Raw genomic sequence first — 21,077 nt, forward strand, 5'->3', positions numbered from 1 at the left:
TTTATGCGCAAAAGTTCCAAAAACGCTTAAAAACCCATAAAAATCACAACTTACCAACTAATTTCTAGAATATGACTATGATTTTCAATTTTAAATAGTTCAAGACAATAATATAAAGCAAATCGTGTTGTGTGCAAAGTTTCGTGCAAAACAAACCAAGTTTGAGCTACTTTATGCGCGAATGTGCCAAAAACGCTAAAAAACCAATAAAATCGCAACTTACTATCTAATTTCTAACATATGACAATAATTTAAAGATCGAACCACTTAACCACAATAATATATACCAAATAGTGTTGTGTGCCAAGTTTCGTGCAAAACAATCCAAGTTTGAGCTATTTTATGTGCAAAAGTTCCAAAAACGCTTAAAAACACTTAAAATAGCAACTTAACACGTAATTTCTAGCATATGAAATACGATTTACAATTGTAACCTCTTCAACACAATAATGTATACCAAATAGTGTTGCGTGCCAAGTTTCGTGTAAAACAAACCAAGTTTGATCATCTTTATGCACAAAACTGCCAAACACACTTAAAAACCCTTAAAATTGCAACTTAACACATAATTTCTAGCATATGACTATGATTTAAATTCTAACCACTTCAACACAATAATATATATGCCAAATAGTGTTGTGTGCCAAGTTTCGTGCGAAACAAACCAAGTTTGAGCTACTTTATCCGCGAAAGTGCCAAAAACGCTTAAAACCCTTAAAATCGAAACTGAACACGTAATTTCTAGCATATAAAAATGATTTAATAGTCTATCCACTTAAACAGAATATATATATGAAATTGAGTTGTGTGCAATGTTTTGTGCAAAACAAACCACGTTTGAGCTACTTTATGCGCAAAAGTGTCAAAAATGCTTAAAAAGCCTTTAAAATCGCAACTTAACACGTAATTTCTAGCATATGACTATGATTTACAATTATAACCACTTCAACACAATAATATATATGCCAAATAGTGTTGTGTGCCAAGTTTCGTCCAAAAAAAACCAAGTTTGATCTTCTTTATGCGCAAAAGTGTAAAAACCCTTAAAAGTGCAACTTAACTCGTAATTTCTAGCATATGACTATGATTTTTAATTCTAACCACTTCAACACAATAATATATATGCCAAATAGTGTTGTGTGACAAGTTCGTGCAAAACAAACCAAGTTTGAGCTACTTTATGCACGAAAGTGCAATAATGCTTAAAAAAACCAATAAAATTGCAACTTACAACCTAATTTCTAGCACAAGACTATGATTTACAATTTTAACCACTTCAAAAAAATAATATATACCAAATAATGTTGCGTGCCAAGTTTCGTGGAAAAACAAACCAAGTTTGAGCTACTTTATGCGCGAAAGTGCAAAAACGCTTAAAAACCCGTAAAATCACAACTTACAACCTCATTTCTAGCACATGACTATGATTTACAATTTTAACAACTTCAAAACAATAATATATACCAAATAATGTTTCGTGCCAAGTTTTGTGCAAAACAAACCAAGTTTGAGCTACTTTATGCGCAAAGGTGCTAAAAATGCTTAAAAACCCATAAAATCGCTACTTAATACGTAATTTCTAGCATATGACTATGATTTACAATCCTAACCACTTCAACAAAATAACATATACCAAATAGTGTTGTGTGCCAAGTATCGTGCAAAACAAACCAAGTTTGAGGTATTTTATGCGCGAAAGTGCCAAAAACGTTTAAATACCCACCAAATCGCAACTTGCCAACTAATTTCTAGCATATGACTATAATTTTAAATTTTAACTACTTCAAGACAATAATATATAGTAAATAGTGTTGTGAGCCAAGTTTCGTGCAAAAAAAACCAAGTGTGAGCTACTTTGTGCGCAAAAGTGCTAAAAACGCTTAATATCATTAAAATATTAACTTAACACGAAAAATCTAGCATTGGACTATGATTTAAAATTCTAACCACGTCAACACACTAATAAATATAGCAAATAGTGTTGTGTGCCAAATTTCGTGCAAAACAAACCAAGTTTGAGCAACTTTATGCGCGAAAGTGCAAAAGACGCTTAAAAACCCATAAAATCGCAACTTACGATCTAATTTCTAACATATGACAATGATTTAATGATCTAACCACTTAAACACAATAATATATACCAAATAGTGTTGTGTGCAAAGTTTCGTGCAAAACAATCCAAGTTTGAGCTACTTCATGTGCAAAAGTTCCACAATCGGATAAAAACCCTTAAAATAGCAACTTAACACGTAATTTCTAGCATATGATTACAATTTACATATCTAACCTCTTCAACACAATAATATATACCAAATAGTGTTGTGTGCCAAGTATCGTGCAAAACAAACCAAATTTGAGCTACTTTATGCGAGAAAGTACCAAAAATGCTTAAAAACCCATCAAAAACGCAACTTACCAACTAATTTCTAGCACACGACTAAGATTTTCAATTCTAACCACTTCAACACAATAATATATAGTAAATACTGTTGCGTGCCAAGTTTCGTGTAAAACAAACCAAGTTTGATCTTCTTTATGCGCAAAAGTGCCAAAAAACGCTTAAAAAACCCTTAAAATTGCAACTTAACACGTAATTTCTAGCATATGACTATGATTTAAAATTCTAACCACTTCAACACAATAACATATATGCCAAATAGTGTTGTGTGCCAAGTTTCGTGCAAAACAAACCAAGTTTGAGCTACTTTATGCGCGAAAGTGCCAAACACGCTTAAAAACCCATCAAATCGCAACTTACCAACTAATTTCTATCATATGACTATGCTTTTCAATTCTAACGACTTCAACAACATAATATATAGCAAATAGTGTTGTGTGCCAAGTTTCGTGCAAAACAAACAAAGTTTGAGCAACTTTATGCGCGAAAGTGTCAAAAACGCTTAAAAACCTATAAACCGCAACTTACGATCTAATTTCTAACATATGACAATGATTTAAAGATCTAACCACTTAAACACAATAATATATACCAAATAGTGTTGTGTGCAAAGTTTCGTGCAAAACAATCCAAGTTTGAGATACTTCATGTGCAAAAGTTACAAAAACGGATAAAAACCCTTAAAATAGCAACTTAACACGTAATTTCTAGCATATGAATACAATTTACAATTCTAACCTCTTCAACACAATAATATATACCAAATAGTGTTGTGTGCCAAGTATCGTGCAAAACAAACCAAATTGAGCTTCTTTATGCGAGAAAGTACCAAAAATGCTTAAAAACCCATCAAAACGCAACTTACCAACTAATTTCTAGCACACAACTAAGATTTTCAATTCTAACCACTTCAACACAATAATATATAGTAAATAGTGTTGCGTGCCAAGTTTCGTGTAAAACAAACCAAGTTTGATCTTCTTTATGCGCAAAAGTGCCAGAAACGCTTAAAAATCCTTAAAATTGCAACTTGACACGTAATTTCTAGCATATGACTATGATTTAAAATTCTAACTACTTCAACACAATAATATATATGCCAAATAGTGTTGTGTGCCAAGTTTCGTGCAACACAAACCAAGTTTGAGCTACTTTATGCGCAAAAGTGCTAAAAACGCTTAATAACCATTAAAATATTAACTTAACACGAAAATTCTAGCATATCTGCGAAAGTGCCAAAAATGCTTAAAAACCCATCAAATTGCAACTACCAACTAATTCCTAGCATATGACAAAGATTTACTAATCTATCCACTTCAACAGAATAATATATATCAAATGGTGTTGTGTGCAATGTTTTGTGCAAAACAAACCACATTTGAGCTACTTTATGCGCAAAAGTGTCAAAAACGCTTTAAAAACCCTTAAAATCGCAACTTAACACGTAATTTCTAGCATATGACTATGATTTACAATTATAACCACTTCAACACAATAATATAAATTCCAAATAGTGTTGGTTGCCAAGTTTTGTGCAAAACAAACCAAGTTTGATCTTCTTTATGCGCAAAAGTGCCAAAAACGCTTAAAAACCCTTAAAATTGCAACTTAACACGTAGCATATGACTATGATTTAAAATTATGACCACTTCAACACAATAATAATTATGCCAAATAATGTTGTGTGACAAGTTCGTGCAAAACAAACCAAGTTTGAGCTACTTTATGCACGAAAGTGCAATAATGCTTAAAAACCCATAAAATCGCGACTTAACACGTAATTTCAAGCATATGACTATGATTTGCAATTATGCACGAAACTTACAACCTAATTTCTAGCACAAGACTATGATTTGCAATTTTAACCACTTCAAAACAATAATATATACCAAATAATGTTGCGAGCCATGTTTCGTGCAAAACCAACCAAGTTTGAGTTACTTTATTGCGCAAAAGTGCCAAAAACGCTTAAAAACCCTTAAAATCGCGACTTAACACGTAATTTCTAGCATATGACTATGATTTACAATCCTAACACTTCAACACAATAACATATACCAAATAGTGTTGTGTGCCAAGTATCGTGCAAAACAAACCAAGTTTGAGGTACTTTATGCGCGACAGTGCCAAAAACGCTTTAAATACCCACCAAATCGCAACTTGCAAACAAATTTCTAGCATATGACTATAATTTTAAATTTAAACTACTTCAAGACAATAATATATAGCAAATGAGTGTTGTGAGCCAAGTTTCGTGCAAAACAAACCAAGTTTGAGCTACTTTATGCGCAAAAGTGCTAAAAACGCTTATAACCATTAAAATATTAACTTAACACGAAAATTCTAGCATTGGACTATGATTTAAAATTCTAACCACAATAACACACTAATATATATACCAAATAGTGTTATGTGCCAAATTTCGTGCAAAACAAACGCAGTTCGAACTACTTTATGCGCGAAAGTGCCAATAACGCTTAAAAACCCATCAAAACACAACTTACCAACTAATTTCTAGCACACGACTAAGATTTTCAATTCTAACCACTTCAACACAATAATATATAGTAAATACTGTTGCGTGCCAAGTTTCGTGTAAAACAAACCAAGTTTGATCTTCTTTATGCGCAAAAGTGCCAGAAGAACGCTTAAAAACCCTTAAAATTGCAACTTAACACGTAATTTCTAGCATATGACTATGATTTAAAATTCTAACCACTTCAACACAATAACATATATGCCAAATAGTGTTGTGTGCCAAGTTTCGTGCAACACAAACCAAGTTTGAGCTACTTTATGCGTGAAAGTGCCAAACACGCTTATAAACCCATAAAATGGCAACTCACAACGTAATTTCTAGCATATGACTATGATTTAAAATTCTAACCACTTCAACACAATAACATATATGCCAAATAGTGTTGTGTGCCAAGTTTCGTGCAACACAAACCAAGTTTGGGCTACTTTATGCGCAAAAGTGTCAAAAACGCTTAAAACCTTTAAAATGGCAACTTAACACGTAATTTCTAGCATATGACAATGATTTAAAATCCTTAGCACTTACAACACAATAATATATACCAAATATTGTTGTGTGCGAAGTATCGTGCAAAACAAACCAAGTTTGAGCTACTTTATGTGCGGAAAGTGCCAAAAATGCTTAAAAACCCATCAAATTGCAACTTACCAACTAATTCCTAGCATATGAAAATGATTTACTAATCTATCCACTTAAACAGAATAATATATATCAAATGGTGTTGTGTGCAATGTTTTGTGCAAAACAAACCACATTTGAGCTACTTTATGCGCAAAAGTGTCAAAAACGCTTTAAAAACCCTTAAAATCGCAACTTAACACGTAATTTCTAGCATATGACTATGATTTACAATTATAACCACTTCAACACAATAATATAAATGCCAAATAGTGTTGGTTGCCAAGTTTTCTGCAAAACAAACCAAGTTTGATCTTCTTTATGCGCAAAAGTGCCAAAAACGCTTAAAAACCCTTAAAATTGCAACTTAACACGTAATTTCTAGCATATGACTATGATTTACAATTATAACCACTTCAACACAATAATATATATGCCAAATAGTTTTGTGTGCCAAGTTTCGTCCAAAAAAAACCAAGTTTGATCTTCTTTATGCGCAAAAGTGTAAAAACCCTTAAAAGTGCAACTTAACTCGTAATTTCTAGCATATGACTATGATTTAAAATTCTAACCACTTAAACACAATAATATATATGCCAAATAGTGTTGTGTGACAAGTTCGTGCAAAACAAACCAAGTTTGAGCTACTTTATGCACGAAAGTGCAATAATGCTTAAAAAAACCCATAAAATTGCAACTTACAACCTAATTTCTAGCACAAGACTATGATTTACAATTTTAACCACTTCAAAAAAATAAAATATACCAAATAATGTTAAGTGCCAAGTTTCGTGAAAAACAAACCAAGTTTGAGCTACTTTTTGCGCGAAAGTGCAAAAACGCTTAAAAACCCGTAAAATCACAACTTACAACCTCATTTCTAGCACATGACTATGATTTACAATTTTAACAACTTCAAAACAATAATATATACCAATAATGTTTCGTGCCAAGTTTTGTGCAAAACAAACCAAGTTTGAGCTACTTTATGCGCAAAAGTGCTAAAAATGCTTAAAAACCCATAAAATCGCTACTTAATACGTAATTTCTAGCATATGACTATGATTTACAATCCTAACCACTTCAACACAATAACATATACCAAATAGTGTTGTGTGCCAAGTATCGTGCAAAACAAACCAAGTTTGAGGTACTTTATGCGCGAAAGTGCCAAAAACGTTTAAATACCCACCAAATCGCAACTTGCCAACTAATTTCTAGCATATGACTATAATTTTAAATTTTAACTACTTCAAGACAATAATATATAGTAAATAGTGTTGTGAGCCAAGTTTCGTGCAAAAAAACCAAGTTTGAGCTACTTTGTGCGCAAAAGTGCTAAAAACGCTTAATATCATTAAAATATTAACTTAACACGAAAAATCTAGCATTGGACTATGATTTAAAATTCTAACCACGTCAACACACTAATAAATATAGCAAATAGTGTTGTGTGCCAAATTTCGTGCAAAACAAACCAAGTTTGAGCAACTTTATGCGCGAAAGTGCAAAAGACGCTTAAAAACCCATAAATCGCAACTTACGATCTAATTTCTAACATATGACAATGATTTAAAGATCTAACCACTTAAACACAAAAATATAAATAGCAAATAGTGTTGTGTGCAAAGTTTCGTGCAAAACAATCCAAGTTTGAGCTACTTCATGTGCAAAAGTTCCACAATCGGATAAAAACCCTTAAAATAGCAACTTAACACGTAATTTCTAGCATATGATTACAATTTACATATCTAACCTCTTCAACACAATAATATATACCAAATAGTGTTGTGTGCCAAGTATCGTGCAAAACAAACCAAATTTGAGCTACTTTATGCGAGAAAAGTACCAAAAATGCTTAAAAACCCATCAAAACGCAACTTACCAACTAATTTCTAGCACACGACTAAGATTTTCAATTCTAACCACTTCAACACAATAATATATAGTAAATACTGTTGCGTGCCAAGTTTCGTGTAAAACAAACCAAGGTTGATCTTCTTTATGCGCAAAAGTGCCAAAAACGCTTAAAAACCCTTAAAATTGTAACTTAACACGTAATTTCTAGCATATGACTATGATTTACAATTATAACCACTTCAACACAATAATATAAATGCCAAATAGTGTTGGTTGCCAAGTTTTGTGCAAAACAAACCAAGTTTGATCTTCTTTATGCGCAAAAGTGCCAAAAAACGCTTAAAAACCCTTAAAATTGCAACTTAACACGTAGCATATGGACTATGATTTAAAATTATAACCACTTCAACACAATAATAATTATGCAAATAATGTTGTGTGGCAAGTTCGTGCAAAACAAACCAAGTTTGAGCTACTTTATGCACGAAAGTGCAATAATGCTTAAAAACCCATAAAATCGCAACTTACAACCTAATTTCTAGCACAAGACTATGATTTACAATTTTAACCATTTCAAAACAATAATATATACCAAATAATGTTGCGTGCCATGTTTCGTGCAAAACAAACCAAGTTTGAGTTACTTTATGCGCAAAAGTGCCAAAAAAACGCTTAAAAACCCTTAAAATCGCGACTTAACACGTAATTTCTAGCATATGACTATGATTTACAATCCTAAACACTTCAACACAATAACATATACCAAATAGTGTTGTGTACCAAGTATCGTGCAAAACAAACCAAGTTTGAGGTACTTTATGCGCGACAGTGCCAAAAAAGCTTAAATACCCACCAAATTGCAACTTGCAAACAAATTTCTAGCATATGACTATAATTTAAATTTAAACTACTTCAAGACAATAATATATAGCAAATAGTGTTGTGAGCCAAGTTTCGTGCAAAACAAACCAAGTTTGAGCTACTTTATGCGCAAAAGTGCTAAAAATGCTTAATAACCATTAAAATATTACCTTAACACGAAAATTCTAGCATTGGACTATGATTTAAAATTCTAACCACAGCAATACACTAATATATATACCAAATAGTGTTGTGTGCGAAATTTCGTGCAAAACAAACGCAGTTCGATCTACTTTATACGCGAAAGTGCCAAAAACGCTTAAAAACCCATAAAATCACAACTTACCAACTAATTTCTAGCATATGACTATGATTTTCAATTCTAACCACTTCAACACAATAATATATACCAAATAGTGTTGTGTGCCAAGTATCGTGGAAAACAAACCATATTTGAGCAACTTTATGCGCAAAAGTGCCAAAAACGCTTAAAAACCCATCAAATTGCAACTTACCCACTAATTTCTATCATATGACTATGCTTTTCAATTCTAACGACTTCAACAACATAATATATAGCAAATAGTGTTGTGTGCCAAGCTTCGTGCAAAACAAACCAAGTTTGAGCAACTTTATGCGCGAAAGTGCAAAAAACGCTTAAAAACCCATAAAATCGCAACTTACGATCTAATTTCTAACATAGGACAATGATTTAAAGATCAACCACTTAAACACAATAATATATACCAAATAGTGTTGTGTGCCAAGTTTCGTGCAAAACAATCCAAGTTTGAGCTACTTCATGTGCAAAAGTTCCAAAACGGATAAAAAACCCTTGAAATAGCAACTTAACATGTAATTTCTAGCATATGAATACAATTTACAATTCTAACCTCTTCAACACAATAATATATACCAAAATAGTGTTGTGTGCCAAGTATCGTGCAAAACAAACCAAATTTAAGCTACTTTATGCGAAAAAGTACCAAAAATGCTTAAAAACCCATCAAAACCCAACTTACCAACTAATTTCTAGCACACGACTAAGATTTTCAATTCTAACCACTTCAACACAATAATATATAGCAAATAGTGTTGCGTGCCAAGTTTCGTTGTAAAACAAACTAAGTTTGATCTTCTTTATGCGCAAAAGTGCCAAAAACGTTTAAAAACCCTTAAAATTGCAACTTAACACGTAATTTCTAGCATATGATTATGATTTAAAATTCTAACCACTTCAACACAATAATATATATGCCAAATAGTGTTGTGTGCAAAGTTTCGTGCAAAATAAACCAAGTTTTAGCTACTTTATGCGCGAAAGTGCCAAACACGCTTAAAAACCCATAAAATCGCAACTGACCACCTAATTTCTAGCACATGACTATGATTTACAATTTTAACCACTTAAAAACAATAATATATACCAAATAATCTTGCGTTACAAGTTTTGTGCAAAACAAACCAAGTTTGGGCTACTTTATGCGCAAAAGTGTCAAAAACGCTTAAAAGCTTTAAAATCGCAACTTAACACGTAATTTCTAGCATATGACAATAATTTAAAATCCTTAGCACTTCAACACAATAATATATACCAAATATTGTTGTGTGCGAAGTATCGTGCAAAACAAACCAAGTTTGAGATACATTATGTGCGAAAGTGCCAAAAAATGTTTAAAAACCCATCAAATTGCAACTTACCAACTAATTCCTAGCATATGAAAATGATTTACTAATCTATCCACTTAAACAGAATAATATATATCAAATGGTGTTGTGTGCAATGTTTTGTGCAAAACAAACCACATTTGAGCTACTTTATGCGCAAAAGTGTAAAAAACGCTTAAAAACCCTTAAAATCGCAACTTAACACGTAATTTCTAGCATATGACTATGATTTACAATTATAACCACTTCAACACAATAATATAAATGCCAAATAGTGTTGGTTGCCAAGTTTTGTGCAAAAACAAACCAAGTTTGATCTTCTTTATGCGCAAAAGTGCCAAAAAACGCTTAAAAACCCTTAAAATTGCAACTTAACACGTAGCATATGACTATGATTTAAAATTATAACCACTTCAACACAATAATAATTATGCCAAATAATGTTGTGTGGCAAGTTCGTGCAAAACAAACCAAGTTTGAGCTACTTTATGCACGAAAGTGCAATAATGCTTAAAAACCCATAAAATCGCAACTTACAACCTAATTTCTAGCACAAGACTATGATTTACAATTTTAACCACTTCAAAACAATAATATATACCAAATAATGTTGCGTGCCATGTTTCGTGCAAAACAAACCAAGTTTGAGTTACTTTATGCGCAAAAGTGCCAAAAACGCTTAAAAACCCTTTAAATCGCGACTTAACACGTAATTTCTAGCATATGACTATGATTTACAATCCTAAACACTTCAACACAATAACATATACCAAATAGTGTTGTGTACCAAGTATCGTGCAAAACAAACCAAGTTTGAGGTACTTTATGCGCGACAGAGCCAAAAAAGCTTAAATACCCACCAAATTGCAACTTGCAAACAATTTTCTAGCATATGACTATAATTTTAAATTTAAACTACTTCAAGACAATAATATATAGCAAATAGTGTTGTGTGCCAAGTATCGTGCAAAATAAACCATGTTTGAGCAACTTTATGCGCAAAAGTGCCAAAAACGCTTAAAAACCCATCAAATCGCAACTTACCCACTAATTTCTATCATATGACTATGCTTTTCAATTCTAACGACTTCAACAACAGAATATATAGCAAATAGTGTTGTGTGCCAAGCTTCGTGCAAAACAAACCAAGTTTGAGCAACTTTATGCGCGAAAGTGCAAAAAAACGCTTAAAAACCCATAAAATCGCAACTTACGATCTAATTTCTAACATAGGACAATGATTTAAAGATCAACCACTTAAACACAATAATATATACCAAATAGTGTTGTGTGCCAAGTTTCGTGCAAAACAATCCAAGTTTGAGTTACTTCATGTGCAAAAGTTCCAAAAACGGATAAAAACCCTTAAAATAGCAACTTAACATGTAATTTCTAGCATATGAATACAATTTACAATTCTAACCTCTTCAACACAGTAATATATACCAAATAGTGTTGTGTGCCAAGTATCGTGCAAAACAAACCAAATTTAAGCTACTTTATGCGAGAAAAGTACTAAAAATGCTTAAAAACCCATCAAAACCCAACTTACCAACTAATTTCTAGCACACGACTAAGATTTTCAATTCTAACCACTTCAACACAATAATATATAGCAAATAGTGTTGCGTGCCAAGTTTCGTGTAAAACAAACCAAGTTTGATCTTCTTTATGCGCAAAAGTGCCAAAAACGCTTAAAAACCCTTAAAATTGCAACTTAACACGTAATTTCTAGCATATGATTATGATTTAAAATTCTAACCACTTCAACACAATAATATATATGCCAAATAGTGTTGTGTGCCAAGTTTCGTGCAAAACAAACCAAGTTTTAGCTACTTTATGCACGAAAGTGCCAAACACGCTTAAAAACCCATAAAATCGCAACTGACCACCTAATTTCTAGCACATGACTATGATTTACAATTTTAACCACTTAAAAACAATAATATATACCAAATAATCTTGCGTAACAAGTTTTGTGCAAAACAAACCAAGTTTGGGCTACTTTATGCGCAAAAGTGTCAAAAACGCTTAAAACCTTTAAAATCGCAACTTAACACGTAATTTCTAGCATATGACAATCATTTAAAATCCTTAGCACTTCAACACAATAATATATACCAAATATTGTTGTGTGCGAAGTATCGTGCAAAACAAACCAAGTTTGAGATACTTTATGTGCGAAAGTGCCAAAAATGCTTAAAAAACCCATCAAATTGCAACATACCAACTAATTGCTAGCATATGAAAATGATTTACTAATCTATCCACTTAAACAGAATAATATATATCAAATGGTGTTGTGTGCAATGTTTTGTGCAAAACAAACCACATTTGAGCTACTTTATGCGCAAAAGTGTCAAAAACGCTTAAAAACTCTTAAAATCGCAACTTTACACGTAATTTCTAGCATATGACTATGATTTACAATTATAACCACTTCAACACAATAATATAAATGCCAAATAGTGTTGGTTGCCTAGTTTTGTGCAAAACAAACCAAGTTTGATCTTCTTTATGCGCAAAAGTGCCAAAAACGCTTAAAAACCCTTAAAATTGCAACTTAACACGTAGCATATGACTATGATTTAAAATTATAACCACTTCAACACAATAATAATTATGCCAAATAATGTTGTGTGACAAGTTCGTGCAAAACAAACCAAGTTGGAGCTACTTTATGCACGAAAGTGCAATAATGCTTAAAAAACCCATAAAATCGCAACTTACAACCTAATTTCTAGCACAAGACTATGATTTACAATTTTAACCACTTCAAAACAATAATATATACCAAATAATGTTGCGTGCCATGTTTCGTGCAAAACAAACCAAGTTTGAGTTACTTTATGCGCAAAAGTGCCAAAAAACGGTTAAAAACCCTTAAAATCGCGACTTAACACGTAATTTCTAGCATATGACTATGATTTACAATCCTAAACACTTCAACACAATAACATATACCAAATAGTGTTGTGTACCAAGTATCGTGCAAAACAAACCAAGTTTGAGGTACTTTATGCGCGACAGTGCCAAAAAAGCTTAAATACCCACCAAATTGCAACTTGCAAACAAATTTCTCTAGCATATGACTATAAATTTAAATTTAAAACTACTTCAAGACAATAATATATAGCAAATAGTGTTGTGAGCCAAGTTTCGTGCAAAACAAACCAAGTTTAAACTACTTTATGCGCAAAAGTGCTAAAAACGCTTAATAACGATTAAAATATTAACTTAACACGAATATTCTAGCATTGGACTATGATTTAAAATTCTTACCACAACAACACACTAATATATATACCAAATAGTGTTGTGTGCCAAATTTCGTGCAAAACAAACGCAGTTCGATCTACTTTATGCGCGAAAGTGCAAAAACGCTTAAAAAACCCATAAAATCACAACTTACCAACTAATTTCTAGCATATGACTATGATTTTCAATTCTAACCACTTCAACACAATAATATATACCAAATAGTGTTGTGTGCCAAGTATCGTGCAAAACAAACCATGTTTGAGCAACTTTATGCGCAAAACTGCCAAAAACGCTTAAAAACCCATCAAATTGCAACTTACCAACTAATTTCTATCATATGACTATGCTTTTCAATTCTAACGGCTTCAACAACATAATATATAGCAAATAGTGTTGTGTGCCAAGCTTCGTGCAAAACAAACCAAGTTTGAGCAACTTTATGCGCGAAAGTGCAAAAAAACGTTTAAAAACGCATAAAATCGCAACTTACGATCTAATTTCTAACATAGGACAATGATTTAAAGATCAACCACTTAAACACAATAATATATACCAAATAGTGTTGTGTGCCAAGTTTCGTGCAAAACAATCCAAGTTTGAGCTACTTCATGTGCAAAAGTTCCAAAAACGGATAAAAACCCTTAAAATAGCAACTTAACATGTAATTTCTAGCATATGAATACAATTTACAATTCTAACCTCTTCAACACAATAATATATACCAAATAGTGTTGTGTGCCAAGTATCGTGCAAAACAAACCAAATTTAAGCTACTTATGCGAGAAAGTACCAAAAAGGCTTAAAAACCCATCAAAACGCAACTTACCAACTAATTTCTAGCACACGACTAAGATTTTCAATTCTAACCACTTCAACACAATAATATATAGCAAAGAGTGTTGTGTGCCAAGTTTCGTGTAAAACAAACCAAGTTTGATCTTCTTTATGCGCAAAAGTGCCAAAAACGCTTAAAAACCCTTAAAATTGCAACTTAACACGTAATTTCTAGCATATGATTATGATTTAAAAATTCTAACCACTTCAACACAATAATATATATACCAAATAGTGTTGTGTGCCATGTTTCGTGCAAAACAAACCAAGTTTTAGCTACTTTATGCGTGACAGTGCCAAACACGCTTAAAAATCCATAAAAATCGCAACTGACAACCTAATTTCTAGCACATGACTATGATTTACAATTTTAACCACTTAAAAACAATAATATATACCAAATAATCTTGCGTTCCAAGTTTTGTGCAAAACAAACCAAGTTTGGGCTACTTTATGCGCAAAAGTGTCAAAAACGCTTAAAAACCTTTAAAATGGCAACTTAACACGTAATTTCTAGCATATGACAATGATTTTAAATCCTTACAACTTCAACACAATAATATATACCAAATATTGTTGTGTGCGAAGTATCGTGCAAAACAAACCAAGTTTGAGCTACTTTTTGTGCAAAAGTGCCAAAAATGCTTAAAAACCCATCAAATTGCAACTTACCAACTAATTCCTAGTATATGACAATGATTTACTAATCTATCCACTTAAACACAATAATATATATCAAATGGTGTTGTGTGCAAAGTTTTGTGCAAAACAAACCACATTTGAGCTACTTTATGCGCAAAAGTGTCAAAAACGCTTAAAAACCCTTAAAATCGCAACTTAACACGTAATTTCTAGCATATGAATATGATTTATAATTATAACCACTTCAACACAATAATATAAATGCCAAATAGTGTTGGTTGCCATGTTTTGTCCAAAACAAACCAAGTTTGATCTTCTTTATGCGCAAAAGTGCCAAAAACGCTTAAAAACCTTTAAAATTGCAACTTAACACGTAATTTCTAGCATATGTCTATGATTTAAAATTATAACCACTTCCACATAATAATATATATGCCAAATAGTGTTGTGTGACAATTTCCAAACCAAGTTTGAGCTACTTTATGCACGAAAGTGTAATAACGCTTAAAAACCCATAAAATCGCAACTTACAACCTAATTTCTAGCACAAGACTATGATTTACAAATTTAACCACTTCAAAACAATAATATATACCAAATAATGTTGCGTGCCAAGTTTCGTGCAAAACAAACCAAGTTTGAGTTACTTTATGCGCAAAAGTGCCAAAAACGCTTAAAAACTCTTAAAATCGCGACTTAACACGTAATTTCTCGCATATGACTATGATTTACAATCCTAACCACTTCAACACAATAACATATACATTATAGTGTTGTGTGCCAAGTATCGTGCAAAACTAACCTAGTTTGAGGTACTTTATACGCGAAAGTGCCAAAAACGCTTAAATACCCACCAAATCGCAACTTGCCAACTAATTTCTAGCATATGACTATAATTTTAAATTTTAACTACTTCAAGACAATAATATATAGCAAATAGTGTTGTGAGCCACGTTTCGTGCAAAACAAACCAAGTTTGAGCTACTTTATGCGCAAAAGTGCTAAAAACGCTTAATAACCATTAAAATATTAACTTAACACGAAAATTCTAGCATTGGACTATGATTTAAAATTCTAACCACGTCAACACACTAATATATATATCAAATAGTGTTGTGTGCCAAATTTCGTGCTAAACAAACGCAGTTCGAACTACTTTATGCGCGAAGGTGCCAAAAACGCTTAAAAAAACCCATAAAATCACAACTTACCAACTAATTTCTACATATGACTATGATTTTCAATTCTAACCACTTCAACACAATAATATATACCAAATAGTGTTGTGTGCCAAGTATCGTGCAAAATAAAACATGTTTGAGCTACTTTATTGCGCGAAAGTGCCAAAAACGCTTAAAAACCCATCAAATCACAACTTACCAACTAATTTCTATCATATGACTAAGTTGTTCAATTCTAACGACTTCAACAACATAATATATAGCAAATAGTGTTGTGTGCCAAGTTTCGTGCAAACCATACTAAGCTTGAGCATCTTTAGGCGCGAAAGTGCCAAAAACGCTTAAAAACCCATAAAATCGCAACTTACGATATAATTTCTAACATATCACAATGATTTAAAGATCTAACCACTTAAACACAAAAATATACAGCAAATAGTGTTGTGTGCCAAGTATCGTGCAAAACAAACCAAATTTGAGCTACTTTATGCGAGAAAGTACCAAAAATGCTTAAAAACCCATCAAAACGCAACTTACCAACTAATTTCTAGCACACGACTAAGATTTTCAATTCTAATCACTTTAACACAATAATATATAGCAAATAGTGTTGCGTGCCAAGTTTCGTGTAAAACAAACCAAGTTTGATCTTCTTTATTCGCAAAAGTGCCAAAAACGCTTAAAAACCCTTAAAATTGCAACTTAACACGTAATTTCTAGCATATGACTATGATTTAAAATTCTAACCACTTCAACACAATAATATATATGCCAAATAGTGTTGTGTGCCAAGTTTCGTGCAAAACAAACCAAGTTTGAGCTACTTTATGCGCGAAAGTGCCAAACACGCTTAAAAACCCATAAAATTGCAACTGACAACCTAATTTCTAGCACATGACTATGATTTACAATTCTAACCACTTAAAAACAATAATATATACCAAATAATCTTGCGTTCCAAGTTTTGTGCAAAACAAACCGAGTTTGGGCTACTTTATGCGCAAAAGTGTCAAAAACGCTAAAAACCTTTAAAATCGCAACTTAACACGTAATTTCTAGCATATGACAATGATTTAAAATCCCTACCACTTCAACACAATAATATATACCAAATATTGTTGTGTGCGAAGTATCGTGCAAAACAAACCAAGTTTGAGCTACTTTATGTGCGAAAGTGCCAAAAATGCTTAAAAACCCATCAAATTGCAACTTACAAACTAATTCCTAGCATATGACAATGATTTACTAATCTATCCACTTAAACAGAATAATATATATCAAATGGTGTTGTGTGCAAAGTTTTGTTCAAAACAAACCACATTTAAGCTACTTTATGCGCAAAAGTGTCAAAAACGCTTAAAAACCCTTAAAATCGCAACTTAACACGTAATTTCTAGCATATTACTATGATTTACAATTATAACCACTTCAACACAACAATATAAATGCCAAATAGTGTTGGTTGCCATGTTTTGTGCAAAACAAACCAAGTTTGATCTTCTTTATGCGCAAAAGTGCCAAAAACGTTAAAAAACCTTTAAAATTGCAACTTAACACGTAATTTCTAGCATATGACTATGATTTAAAATTATAACCACCTCAACACAATAATATATATGCCAAATAGTGTTGTGTGACAAGTTCGTGCAAAATAAACCGAATTTGAGCTACTTTATGCACGAAAGTGCAATAATGCTTAAAAACCCATAAAATCGCAACTTACAACCTAATTTCTAGCACAAGACTATGATTTACAATTTTAACCACTTCAAAACAATAATATATACTAAATAATGTTGCGTGCCAAGTTTCGTGCAAAACAAACCAAGTTTGAGTTACTTTATGCGCAAAAGAGCCAAAAACGCTTAAAAACCCTTAAAATCGTGACTTAACACGTAATTTCTAGCATATGATTATGATATACAATCCTAACCACTTCAACACAATAACATATACCAAATAGTGTTGTGTGCCAAGTATCGTGCAAAACAAACCAAGTTTACTTTATGCGCGACAGTGCCAAAAACGCTTAAATACCCACCAAATCGCAACTTGCAAACTAAATTCTAGCATATGACCATAATTTTAAATTTTAACTTCTTCAAGACAATAATATATAGCAAATAGTGTTGTGAGAAAAGTTTCGTGCAAAACAAACCAAGTTTGAGCTACTTTGTGCACATAAGTGCTAAAAACGCTTAATAACCATTAAAAATCGCAACTTAACACGAAAATTCTAGCAATGGACTATGATTTAAAATTCTAACAATGTCAACACACTAATATATATATCAAATAGTGTTGTGTGCCAAATTGCGTGCAAGACAAACGCAGTTCGAACTACTTTATGCGCGAAAGTGCCAAAAACGCTTAAAAACCCATAAAATCACAACTTACCAACTAATTCCTAGCATATGACTATGATTTTCAATTCTAACCACTTCAACAAAATAATATATACCAAATAGTGTTGTGTGCCAAGTATCGTGCAAAACAAACTATGTTTGAGCTACTTTATGCGCGAAAGTGCCAAAAACGCTTAAAAACCCATCAAATCGCAACTTACCAACTAATTTCTATCATATGACTATGCTTTTCAATTCTAACGACTTCAACAACATAATATGTAGCAAATAGTGTTGTGGGCCAAGTTTCGTGTAAAACAAACTAAGTTTGAGCAACTTTATGCGCGAAAGTGCCAAAAACGCTTAAAAAGCCATAAAATCGCAACTTACGATATAATTTCTAAAATATGACAATGATTTAAAGATCTAACCACTTAAACACAATAATATATACCAAATAGTGTTGTGTGCCAAGTTTCGTGCAAAACAATCCAAGTATGAGCTACTTCATGTGCAAAAGTTCCAAAAACGGATAAAAACCCTTAAAATAGCAACTTAACACGTAATTTCTAGCATATGAATACAATTTACAATTCTAACCTCTTGAATACAATAATAGATACCAAATAGTGTTGTGTGCCAAGTATCGTGCAAAACAAACCAAATTTGAGCTTGTTTATGTGAGAAAGTACCAAAAATGATTAAAAACCCATCAAAACGCAACTTACCAACTAATTTCTAGCACACGACTAAGATTTTCAATTCTAACCACTTCAACACAATAATATATAGCAAATAGTGTTGCGTGCCAAGTTTCGTGTAAAACAAACCAAGTTTGATCTTCTTTATGTTCAAAAGTGCCAAAAACGCTTAAAAACTCTTAAAATTGATACTTAACACATAATTTCTAGCATATGACTATGATTTAAAATTCTAACCACTTCAACACAATAATATATATGCCAAATAGTGTTGTGTGCCAAGTTTCGTGCAAAACAAACCAAGTTTTAGCTACTTTATGCGCGAAAGTGCCAAACACACTTTAAAACCCATAAAATCGCAACTGACAACCTAATTTCTAGCACATGACTATGATTTACAATTTTAACCACTTAAAAACAATAATATATACCAAATAATCTTGCGTTCCAAGTTTTGTGCAAAACAAACCAACTTTGGGCTACTTTATGCGCAAAAGTGTCAAAAACGCTTAAAACCTTTAAAATTGCAACTTAACACGTAATTTCTAGCATATGACAATGATTAACAATCCTTGCAACTTCAACACAATAATATATACCAAATATTGTTGTGTGCGAACTATCGTGCAAAACAAACCAAGTTTGAGCTACTTATGTGCGAAAGTGCCAAAAATGCTTAAAAACCCATCAAATTGCAACTTACAAACTAATTCCTAGCATATGACAATGATTTACAAATCTATCCACTTAAACAGAATAATATAAATCAAATGGTGTTGTGTGCAAAGTTTTGTGCAAAACAAACCACATTTGAGCTACTTTATGCGCAAAAGTGTCAAAAACGTTTAAAAACACTTAAAATCGCAACTTAACACGTAATGTCTAGCATATGACTATGATTTACAATTATAACCACTTCAACACAATAATATAAATGCCAAATAGTGTTGGTTGCCATGTTTTGTGCAAAACAAACCAAGTTTGATCTTCTTTATGCGCAAAAGTGCCAAAAACGCTTAAAAACCCTTAAAATTGCAACTTAACACGTAATTTCTAGCATATGACTATGATTTAAAATTATATCCACTTCAACACAATAATATATATGCCAAATAGTGTTGTGTGACAAGTTCGTGCAAAACAAACCAAGTTTGAGCTACTTTATGCACGAAAGTACAATAACTCTTAAAAACCCATAAAATCGCAACTTACAACCTAATTTCTAGCACAAGACTATGATTTACAATTTTAACCACTTCAAAACAATAATATATACCAAATAATGTTACGTGGCAAGTTTCGTGCAAAACAAACCAAATTTTAGTTACTTTATGCGCAAAAGTGTCAAAAACGCTTTAAAACCCTTAAAATCGCGACTTAACATGTAATTTATAGCATATCACTATGATTTACAATCCTAACCACTTCAACACAATAACATATACCAAATAGTGTTGTGTGCCAAGTATCGTGCAAAACAAACCAAGTTTAAGGTACTTTATACGCGAAAGTGCCAAAAACGATTAAATACCCACCAAATCGCAACTTGCCAACTAATTTCTAGCATATGACTATAATTTTAAATTTTAACTACTTCAAGACATTAATATATAGCAAATAGTATTGTGAGCCATGTTTCGTGCAAAACAAACCAAGTTTAAGCTACTTTATACGCAAAAGTGCTAAAAACGCTTAATAACCATTAAAATATTAACTTAACACGAAAATTCTAGAATTGGACTACGATTTAAAATTCTAACAACGTCAACACACTAATATATATATCAAATAGTGTTGTGTGCCAAATTTCGTGCAAAACAAACGCAGTTCGAACTACTTTATGCGCGAAAGTGCCAAAAACGCTTTAAAACCTATAAAATCACAACTTACCAACTAATTTCTAGAATATGACTATGATTTTCAATTCTAACCACTTCAACACAATAACATATACCAAATAGTGTTGTGTGCCAAGTATCGTGCAAAACAAACCATGTTTGAGCTACTTTATTGCGCGAAAGTGCCAAAAACGCTTAAAAACCATCAAATTGCAACTTACCAACTAATTCCTAGCATATGACAATGATTTACTAATCTATCCACTTAAACAGAATAATATATATCAAATGGTGTTGTGTGCAAAGTTTTGTGCAAAACAAACCACAT

Source organism: Amaranthus tricolor, chromosome 16, assembly GCF_026212465.1.
Source record: "Amaranthus tricolor cultivar Red isolate AtriRed21 chromosome 16, ASM2621246v1, whole genome shotgun sequence".
NCBI classification, from domain to species: Eukaryota; Viridiplantae; Streptophyta; class Magnoliopsida; order Caryophyllales; family Amaranthaceae; genus Amaranthus; species Amaranthus tricolor.